The 9,235-nt window shown below is 44.4% G+C and overlaps 1 pseudogene; it reads right to left on the minus strand.

The window, feature by feature from the left end:
• Positions 1-7,811: 7,811 nt before the first annotated feature.
• Positions 7,812-8,854, minus strand: LOC102441804 (annotated as a pseudogene).
• Positions 8,855-9,235: the final 381 nt, after the last annotated feature.

Below are 9,235 nucleotides of genomic sequence, written 5' to 3' on the forward strand. Positions count from 1 at the left end.
TTAGTGCTCCTTCATAAGACAATTTAAAAGTTATATCTGTTTATATTCTACTGGGCACTTGGGATTAACTATTAAGCACACATAAGATAAGGATATACTCAGAGGAAACAAAAACCTTAATGGCTTTTGAAGTGAGCATTGAAATAATAATGATGAGTTAATAAAAGGAATGGGAAGAACAGTATAGGTGGCAAGGATGTATCTATACTTAAGAAAATAATGGGGGGTATGGGTGGACATGAAAGAGGGCATAGGGGGGATAAATGGTGATGAAAAAAATAAAATAAAATAAAAAGAAGTAGGACTGACAATATAGCTGTAAGTCAAATGGAAGCCACAGTTGGCTAGAGTGGAAGTACTATGCTGGGGAAAATGAGGGGGAAGGTGAAACAAATATGCCAGGGGTTAGTGTGAAGTTTGTGGGACACGGACTCTGTGTCGGGCTCCGCTGAGTTGTTTTGTTTTTGTTTTTTTAAGATATGCATTATCCTATATAATAAAAGCCTAATATGCTAAGTGTCTGACTGTTTGACCGTTTGATCAGCTGCTATGATGCACACTGACCACCAGGGCAAGACGCTCTGACCGGTAGGTTAGCTTGCTGCTGGGGTCCGGCTGATTGGGACTGGGCAAGATGGCCGGACATGCCCTGGAACCCTCCTGAGATCCTTTCCCACACCCATGGGGTCCCTCTGCCTGGCCTGCGCCCTCGCAATCCAGGACCCCTTAGGGGATGTCAGAAAGCCGGTTTCGGCTTGATCCCGACAGGCCAGTCGGTGGGACCCCACCAGTGCACGAATCCGTGCACCGTGCCTCTAGTTACCTAATATCCCAACCCCCCAGTGAAGTGGCTATGATCATTATATCCATTTTATTAAAAAAAAAAAAAAGACTAAGATAAGTAGATCCTGGATCTGAAGTTCAAACCAAGACTAAGTTCCCTTAATGATTATAGTATGAGGATTGTTATACCAAAGAGTCTTGCTAAGAAAAAGACCACTGCATGTCTCAAAGAATATTTGAAGTTTTCCTATAAACATGCAGACTACTTAAAACTGCTTTGCTCCTAACTAATGCAGGGATTAGAAGCATTTAATTGTCACCGAAGTAGCTATATATAGCAAATCTCTGAACTTTGCCTTTTCAGGTCACTTTAAGACTTTGCTTACTTAGCTACATGGAAATCACATTATAAATTGATGAGAACTAGCTTCAAGGAAACAAGACCATAAATGTTTAAACAACAGTAAATCATGCACTAATAGTTGCACTTTCCACATTTCTCTGAGCAGCATCAATTAAATCGCACCTCAGAACTTGAGTGCTGAAACTGGTCACAAGATTTCCGTCCCAAATGCATATTTTTCTTTCAACACAAGTTTATGGAAAAATTGTAATGCTTTAATGAAGGGAATATAGCAAAATAAATAAAATAAAAAAATGAATGCATGCCTCAGAATCTGTGAAACTGAGTTTGAATTTTGACTTTGACACTAGTAACTGTACAATGTTAGGCAGTTTTATTCTCTTAGTTATCAGTATCTACTTCATTGCTGTAGGTAGAGATCAAATGAAATAATATACAAGATTAGGTAGCACTTGGCAAATACTAAACCATGGATTAATTGTAGCTGTTATTAGTGGACACTTTGAAATAAGGCATAAAATAAGTTAGCACAGGGAAATCTGCTTTAGCACATGGCAGTCTGGGTGTGTCTGCTACAGAAGTACTCTAAGAAGGTCAATCTCATTGGCCTTGCATGCAAAAGTCTGCATAAATTTTCAGTATAGCCAGGGATCAATAGCAGGAATCCCAGACTCCTACTTGGCTCAGATCCTGCCTGTATGATTTTGGCTCATCGGTTTACCATCTTTGGGGCTCAGTTTTCTCATCTGTAAAATCATATAGCAACAGTCTCTATACTTCACAGTTGTAAGGATTAAATGCAAGAATCAATGCTGAGCCCTGCCCCGGTGCCTCACATACAACAAGCACTGAAGACATGTCATCTGAACCATAAGATGGCTGCTCCTGGTCTCACCTCCTGCCACACTGATGTGGACACCATTGGCCTGTTCAAACCCAACCCCTGCAGATGCCAGCACCTTCCTGTGATTTTATGCTTCCTTTCCCCTACAAGTATTGTTATGACTACCTCAGATTCCCTCTGTACTCCCTCTACCTCACTCACTCTTTTTGTTTGTTTGTTTGTTTTGTTTTGTTGGGGTTTTTTTGTTAATCTTCCCCAGAGGATAATTTTTCCCATTGCTTTTCAGAGAGAGTGGAAGGGAGGGAGAGAGAGAGAAAGAGAAACATGGTTGTGAGAGAGACACATCAATTGGCTGCCTCCCACACAAGCCCGACCAGGCCTGGGATTAAGCCTGCAACCTAGGTACATGCCCTTGTCCGGAATCGAACCCACAACCCTTCAGTATGCAGGCCAGCACTCTAACCACTGAGCAAAACTGGCTAGCAAGTTTCCCTAACTCACTCTTACTGTTTTCCAAATCTGCTGCTCAGATGTCCTTCCACTAGGACGTTCCCCCGGACTCACTGAGATCTCGGTCTTCCTCTATTTGCCTCAGGTTCGCTGTGCTGCCTGCTACCCAGCACTGTCCTCATGACCTTACTTTTCAGCCTTTCTCACTGGAACCTGCACTCCTGGAGAGAAAGGTCTAGCATGGATCTAGCGTGGTACTGGCTCTTCATAAACTACTAATAAATGTGAGATAAATGAATGAGTAAATACGGCTAACTTGCTCAAAAGTTAGAGCAGTTAAAACTTGCTTCTAAAATCAGCCTCCAGCATTTAGGGACAAAACAACAAAGAAGTTGAGTGTAGCCGTAGAGCTTGGTTTCTGAATTCAAAGCCCTCACTTGCCATTCCCAGCTGTGTGGCTCTGGGGAGTTATCTAAAGTCTCTGTACGTCAGTTTCCTCATCTGTAGAATGAAGGTGTTCATAGTACAGATCACATAAGGTGGTTAGTAAGTAGAGTCAGGGAAATAACTCCTGTAAAGTAGTTGGAATAGTGCCTGGTCCATTACAACTGTTCTATAAATGTTAGCTATTCAACAGGGATTGCAAACCCTAGCATATGAAGCAAAAAGCTGACACTGCTGTCTCAAGGGCTTGAGGACAGTTTGGTGTTCGGTGTGAAAGGAGTGGCATCCGTTGTGTGGGAGTTAAATAAAGCCCTTGGTTTACTGGCCCAGGGAACAAAAGGTGGTCTGGAGACACCTCTAATCTCACACTCATAAATGATGGCAGGAGTACTTTGTACATGATGTGAAACTCATCTAAGAGGTTTTCATTTAAACGCATTCCTTCTTGCTAAACATTTAGTATTTGTTATCTCCTATTTTTTGCTCCCCTAGGTAACATTCTGATTAGTTTTCCCTTGCTGCAGAATCTGTCAAAATAGCTTGTTTATCTCTTTTGTCAGATTGGAAATAAGAAGACTTCTCAGTACAGTGCTGATTTTTAGCAAGTCCCTTGAAATGGGTAAAATGTTTAGTCTGCAGACTAGGTAGAGCAGCTGTTAGAAACTGAATGAAAAAATGCTAGATTCTTGCTTTATTTTCACCAGAAAGATTCCTCCATGGCTGAGAGGTTAGGGAAATGACTTCTACTATTTATTTTTTAAAAAAAGGCAACTAGATATAATCCTATGGATCTGAACATGTCTCATCTTCTAGAAAAAAGTAAATAAAATCAATAAAAAGATAATGAACAAATGAAAATTTAATCCCTGATCATTTCTATAAAGAGGATAAGTTTTATTACTATTATCTATTATTTTAAATTAAAGCAGTTTGTATTCATAAGACAGACAATATAAATTCATATGAATACCAGAAATTTAGACAAATGAATAAACATACAAAATACCTAAATTAAATAGAAAATTCACAATAAGTGCAATTAAAGCAATAAGTTCATGGGGTATCATCACAGAGACTGAATCTCATAAATCTTTCTGAACCATGATGTCCCCACTATTAAAAAAAAGGATTAAAATATCAGCCCTACTTAGTTTATAGCGTTATCAGAGGAGAAAATAATAGATGCAAAAGTAATTGTAATGTTACCTGTGTGCACTCTGGGTTTAATATGCCCAACCTTGCAAATCAATGAAGAAAAATTATGCCATATTTCATAGAACTCAGCGTATCTTGACTCAAAATCACCCTGCTCTGTGCACTTACTCATTTTGACAAGCAAGAATGTCAATATTTCTCTCCAATATTTCTGAGAATTTCTAGGTGTGTTCCTAGTATATGCAATAGAATGTTCTCTATTCTCCCTCAGTCTGAGAGCCTCAGATAAGGGCACTGACCCAGGAGAAATGGCTGGGGTGGGGTGGAAGGAGGTGCAGGGGGAGTGGAGTGGTGCCTCAGGGGAGAGCAGAGCTGCAGCCCTCTGCTGGGCTGCCCTTCTCCTTGCTGTTCTCGGTGCTCAGCTGCCCACCCAGGGCCCCTTTCCTCTAACTAACCCAGTGGCATGCTCTTTATGACTCTCACTCTGCTTATTTTTTTCAGGATCTCTGGGTTCTTATACATCCTAGTATTTTCTTCGGATGAGTTAGAGTTGATGAAGTTTTCCCAGCAGAATTCTGAAGTTTCAGCCAATGTCAGAGCCACGCCCCTTCCTGAGTCACTGAGACCTCCACAGCAGATTGGCTGAGGAATGGTAGGGAGCAGAGCTGCCCTCTCTGATCAAGAACAACCTGGGGATGTACTTCACAGTTCCTCCACGTCCAGTCCTGCTGCCCACTCCATCCAGCCCACTCCTTCACTCTGCTCATTCAGAGTGATTGTTTTTCTTCTCCGGGGTCCAAGTGCCCGGCTTCTTTTGGAGACTCACATTCTGTGTAATCCTGAGTCCCATCGGTATGAATGAGATCCTTGGGTGCATCAAGTCATAGGAGCTGTTCTATGAACCAAGTGCATATTGTGACATTGTAGACAAATGTGTGCTACATTCTTTTTAAAATATATTTTGATTTCAGAAAGGAAGGGAGAGGGAGAGAGATAGAAACATCAATAAGAGAGAATCATCGATCGGTTGCCTCCTGCACATTCTCTACTGGGGATCAAGCCTACAACCCAAGCATGTGCCCTGACCAGGAATTGAACCATGACCTCCTGGTTCATAGGAAAATGCTCAACCACTGAGTTACCCAGGCATGTGTGCTGCATTCTTAGAAAGGAGGCTATCCCTGACCAGTTTGGCTCAGTGGATAGAGAGTCGGCCTGCGGACCTAAGGGTCCCAGGTTCGATTCCGGTCGGGGACATGTACCTTGGTTGTGGGCACATCCCCAATAGGGAGTGTGCAGGAGGCAGCTAATCGATGTTTCTCTCTCATTGATCTTTCTAACTCTCTATCCCTCTCCCTTCCACTCTGTAAAAAATCAATAAAATATATATATATAAAAAAGAAAGGAGGCTGCCCTGCCAGGGCATAGAAAGGGCATCAAGGGGATGGCAGAGCCTTACTCAGCCCAAATATTTTGTTGTGTATGTTAATGATTATTATTTTATATTAAGCGGTTATGAGTGACTCTAAGGTCCTCAGTGGATCTATGACACTTATCCTTACACCACAAGCTCTCCCTTCTTTTTTTCAAGTTGTGAAGTTATTTTCTTTTCTTACAGTTTCTACTCATTGTCAAATACCACAGTAACACACTGTCACTCTCCTTCAGCCAGAAAACTGAAGCTGAAGTAACCAAATAGAGGTTAGATTGTTGACTTAAATTTCTCAAAAAATATATGTATCATAGCAACCTAAAGTCCACAATGGCAAAAACAGTAAAGGTTAGTGTTAGGTTGTAGTATGCAAACTGAAAGTTGTTCTCAGCGAGTTAAAAATCTAATGCAATTTAATTTTACAGTAATGGTTCTATCAAGATAGGAAATGAAATTACTTTGATTTGAAACCCATGATGGGAATAGGCACTTATTATAAGTCATCAAAGACTGGAATATCTAATTCCAATTTTGGCACTAAGATCCATTTAGATATGGCACTTCTTAATAATCTCATCACTTACGTGTGCAGAAGAGTTACTGCTGACTCTGTACCTCAAGCAGATTTAGACAGGCATGGTGTTCAATAGTGGCAAGATATATTCAAAGAATAAGTCATCCCCCACTCATATCATCTGTAGCTGGTGGCTCTGAAGAAACAGCTTCTGATAAAATATAACAAAAGAAAAAACTTTTCTCTTAGTCCTGGTTGGGGTTGAGCCCCAGCAGGTCCAGGGGTTCCCAAAGGTGTGGAGGGAGTCGGTGAAGAAGGAACGACACGGAGATGGCGTTCAGTTGATCAGCAGTCTAGCCAGGATCTCTAGCCGGGATCCCTCCAGCCGCCTTCTGTCTCTTCTTGCCTTGTTACATCTGTATTTATACCCGTTGATTTGAATCCTGTCAATTTCTAGTCCAAAGGTTAGGGCGTTTCTTACCTCCATTCCAGGGAGTAAAGACTATGCGGTTTAAGGGTGACCGTTTTCAGTTAAAGGGATTAACTGCCCGCCTGGCATTCAGTTAAGGGGTTTTGTTGCCTCCCTAACTTCAGGGGAAAATCCCTACCTGGGGAAACAACCTTTCTGGGAGAGGTGACCTTGTTTAAAACACATCTCGCCAAGAAGGTGAGCACACATAGCAAGAACACTATGCCATATAGTACGCCAAGTCCCTTGAAACATATGCTGTGCAGATGTTTCTTCCCTGCAGCGACTATGTCAAGCAGCAAGGATGGACCGGCTTCCAGCAAATTCCCCCGTTATTATTTTTTAAATGATAGCACAGGTAAATCAGCGGCCACCTCCTGGATTGGGCTGTTTAAGACTCAGAAGAAGGCTGACAAGAAATGATAGGGAGCATAGCTATAAACATAGTGGATGGAGTGCACAAGGAGCCTTGTTCCTGTAGAAGGTCGCTGGCCTCTTCAGTCAAGGGATCTCAACTGTCCTCAAGTCGGGGGGTTGGTTGCCCTTGTTGATCTGGCTAGCAGGCAGCGTCATTGGCGATGGGACATATGGACAGACAGAAAGGAGGCACATGTGATCCTCCCAATGGACAGGTGGTTCCAGCTCAGGGCTGCACATCTGCTGCAGATGGGCACTGGTCAGGTGCGCTAACTCGGCCTCCCAGGGGTGACGGTCCCCAGGAGGGAGGCAGAGGCTGCTCCTTCTGGAAAGATACAAAACACAACCTCTTCCCCACATCATCACCAGATCTGGTAAAACTTTTGTCTGGTTTGTGCAGAAAAGGGAGCACGAGAGAAAACATATTCATATTGAAAAGGTTTTAAGGGAATTACTTGCTCGCGTAGTTAGTGTTTTTACTGAGTGCAGAGTATCCCATTCATACATACCCTGTTCCTTGGTACCACTGCTAACGAAAGAGCAATCTTTACAGTCATTATCGTAGGAAGCAGGGAGGTAGAGACCACTGTCAACCAAACCCCTCACAGCTCAGGCAGATTCTTCCTCTACTGGCCATTACTACTCAGCGTGTGTTCCTATAAGAGACCCACTGTAGCCCTTCTAGATTTTGCCGTCAAAAAGAATCAGGCTTTTACTGGGGGGCGGGTGCCTGGTGGCATGGGAAAGTTGAACCGAAGTTCTCATAAAACAGCCTCTCTTCCACTTACTGGCTTTAGCGTAGAAGAAGAGCAGGAAAATGCCTAGGCCAGGAAGCTTCATTTTATGTTTGTTTTTTGTTTGTGTGTTTGTTTTTAAACATATTTTATTGATTTTTTACAGAGAGGAAGGGAGAGAGATAGAGAGTCAGAAACATTCCTCCTTCCGTGTGTTATGCCAGGAAACCCACTACCAGGGTGGCTGATGAGGCAGTCAAAGCCCTCAAGGGCCTGTGATAGAACCTCATGGTTGTCACAGGATCCTCAGTCCCAGTCCAGGTCATCAGTGCTGTCATAACCAAACTCCTTCTGCACATCCACAGGGTATTTGCCCCACATCCGTGGTCTGCTATTGCCTCTTTCCTCTTCACTGAGGCTGTCCCATTCATCAGAGCCGCTGGAATCTTCATCTCCATCACTGCTCTCCTCCTCTGGGTACTCATTGCGCCAATTATTCTCACTGTTCTCATTATCTTCATCTTCCTCTTCATCAAGGTCCTCTAGTTGTTTGCCATCATGCACCAGCTCCCACTCCTGGCTGAAGGGCTGCACAGAGAGGATATTCTCAGTCCATCCTGGAGGGGCCGTCTCCGAGTAGTAAATGTCATACACATAGTCATCCTTCTGTTCCTCCCGGTGCCTGACACTTGGCCCATCCTCAGATATAGTCAACCGCTCGCGGAGCAACTCTACAGCATTGCAAAGGGTCACATCTGGGTCAGATACTTTGCAGGAGGAGGCGGCGGCTGCGGCAGCAGCCTCTGGGTCTCCTTCTTCATGGACCAGATCCATCAGCTGGAAGCCTGCCTCACGGTCGGCTTCTGGGTTCTCCCGCGCGTCCTCGGACTCCAGGTCATCCGAGAGAAGGCCCGAGGGTCGGCGGCTAGAGACTACCCTGTAGCGACCCTCCTGCTGGACCTTCCGAGTGGAAGTGCGGAGCTTGTGGCGGATGCGCTGAGGGGTGGCCCGGGGTCCTGGCAGAGCGCGCAGGAGCGGCTGGACCGGGTCCTCCTGGGAGCACACGGTAGCCACCATGTGGAAGACATTTTTCTCTGCTGCTTTCTCCAGACCCTCGGGGGGCGTCTTTTGGACCGCCGACTCCACCGCATCTGTCCGGAGGCGTTTACAGGCGAGGACCAGGGCCTCAGCAGGCTCCTCGCTGCGCTTCCGCTTCACACGGAGTACAGCTGAGCGACCAGCCTCCATAGCGGGGTAGTGAAGCAGGTCCAGGGGTTCCCAAAGGTGTGCACGGAGTCGGTGAAGAAGGAACAACACGGAGATGGCGTTCAGATGATCAGCAGCCCAGCCAGGATCTCTAGCCGGGATCCCTCCAGCCCCCTTCTGTCTCTTCTTGCCTTGTTACATCTGTATTTATACCCGTTGATTTGAATCCTGTCAATTTCTAGTCCAAAGGTTAGGGCGTTTCTTACCTCCATTCCAGGGAGTAAAGACTATGCGGTTTAAGGGTGACCGTTTGTAGTTAAAGGGATTAACTGCCCGCCTGGCATTTAGTTAGGGGGTTTTGTTGCCTCCCTAACTTCAGGGGAAAATCCCTACCTGAGGAAACAACCTTTCTGGGAGAGGTGA

The sequence above is a fragment of the Myotis lucifugus genome, unplaced genomic scaffold (assembly GCF_000147115.1).
Source record: "Myotis lucifugus unplaced genomic scaffold, Myoluc2.0 scaffold_30, whole genome shotgun sequence".
Taxonomy (NCBI): domain Eukaryota; kingdom Metazoa; phylum Chordata; class Mammalia; order Chiroptera; family Vespertilionidae; genus Myotis; species Myotis lucifugus.